Below are 1,919 nucleotides of genomic sequence, written 5' to 3'. Positions count from 1 at the left end.
CGTATATACGTATTAGGCTGTTCCTATTGTTTTGTCATTACAAATTATGTTGTAATGAACAGCTTTGTATATATATCTTTGTGCAGTTGTATAAGTATTATATAGGATCAATTCCTATAAGTAAGGTTGTTAGTAAAAAATACGTGAATTAACATTTTTTTGTGGGTAATGCCAAATTGCCTCTGATTTACACTACTACCAGAAGTGCTTAGAATATCCATTACTCCACATATTCAACCAGCACTGGATATTATCAATCTTAACTTCTGTAAAATTGATGGGTAAAAGTTTCTATTTCATTGTTGTTTTGTCTTACATTTCCCCAATTATTAAAGAGGCTGAAGCTTGATAACTTAAAAACTGTAGTGCTGAGGAGAAACTGTGACCAACAGCACCAAAAAATAAGACCAGAAACACACACACACACACACACACACACACACACGATAGTGAATCTATGTATGTACAGTAAATGATCAAGGTGACATTTTAAAACAGTGCTTATATGAACTATTCAATCAATAATGCTGGAATGACTGGATATTTAGCAAACAACTTATGATTCTTACATTAGAAGATAAATGAAAATTACAATTCTAGACCAAGTGTTAAATGTAAAATTGTGAGTATAAAGAAATAAGAAAATATAGTGAAAATGTCTCTGACCTAGTGATGAGTTTATCTTTCTAAGCTTAACAGCAAAAAAACTAAAAAGGAAACAATTTTACTATGTAGAAATGTAAAACTTTTATATGTCAAGAACAAATACAAAATTAAAAGGCAAATAACAAAATATTGCAATAACATGTGGAAGACAAAGTGTTAGCATCGTTCATATATAAAAAAAATCTTGTCTAAACCAATAAGAAACTGACAATTTTCCAGTAGAAAAATGGTAAAAAGAATGTAAATAATTTCCAAAATATATAGAAAAAAGGCTACAAAATTTATCAAAACAATTTATTATCCATATGTCTAAAAAACCTGAAATTATTCTATCATAGATATTAAAATAGTGTGGTAGGAGGTTATTGCAGAAAATATAATAGGGTTCATTATATATTATTATGTCTCGAAGTACAAATTGTGGGGCATCTTAGTGGCTTAGTCAGTTAAGCAACTGACTTGATTTTGGCTCAGGTCATGATCTCATGGTTGGTTTGTGAGATAGAGCCCCACATTGAGCTCTGTGCTGACAGTGTGGAGCCTGCTGGGGATTCTCTCTTTCTCTCTCTCTCTGCTCCTTCCACACTCACATACACACATACTCTCTCTCTCTCTCTCAAAATAAATAAACATTAAAAAACAAAATACAAATTGCAAAGACTATTCTTTCAGACACCATTTTTCTAAAAACAAGTATGTATATATTTCATAAAAAAATGATTGGAAGCAAATACTCCAAAACAAAAACAGTAGCTTCCTATGAGTGATAGAATTATAGGTGACTTTTATCTTTTTTCTTTGTGCTTTTCTCTATTTTCCAGTTCCCTGTACCCAATATGTATATATCAATTTGTAGTCATAACTCACTACTTATGAAAATTGAAAATTGAAGAAGAGAATAGCACATCTACTATTCAAATGAAACTAGGAGATAAATTTACAATTCCTGAAGAAATGAAATCCATTCTAAAATGGATACATTTGATGTTCAAAAATTTACACAAAGGCAAGAAAATAATTGCCTAAATGAAAGTTATAAAACAGAAAATATATATGTACATTACAGACCTCAATGATAAAAACTTACCATAAAGTATACTTAAAGAACTGATAAGTAAGGAGGGCACTTGTGGGGATGAGCACTGGGTGTTATATGGAAACCAACTTGACAATAAACTATTAAAAAAATAAAGTAGGTTAATAAAAATCATCTGAAATAAATATGTTAAAAATAAAAATGAGATAAAAAATTA

The 1,919-nt window shown here is 29.8% G+C and overlaps 1 protein-coding gene across 1 annotated transcript in view; it reads right to left on the bottom strand.

Moving 5' to 3' along the window:
- The window catches only part of LOC144226098 (phosphorylase b kinase regulatory subunit alpha, skeletal muscle isoform-like), a gene marked incomplete at its 5' end in the record, with an annotated part of 44,881 nt that overhangs the window by 24,258 nt on the left and 18,704 nt on the right, over window positions 1-1,919 (bottom strand). The gene's annotated exons all lie outside the window — the stretch shown is intronic.

Source organism: Crocuta crocuta, unplaced genomic scaffold (assembly GCF_008692635.1).
Source record: "Crocuta crocuta isolate KB4526 unplaced genomic scaffold, BGI_CrCroc_1.0 scaffold4323, whole genome shotgun sequence".
Taxonomy (NCBI): Eukaryota; Metazoa; Chordata; class Mammalia; order Carnivora; family Hyaenidae; genus Crocuta; species Crocuta crocuta.
Note: the sequence above shows the minus strand (reverse complement) of the source record. Positions and strands in the feature narration are given on the sequence as shown.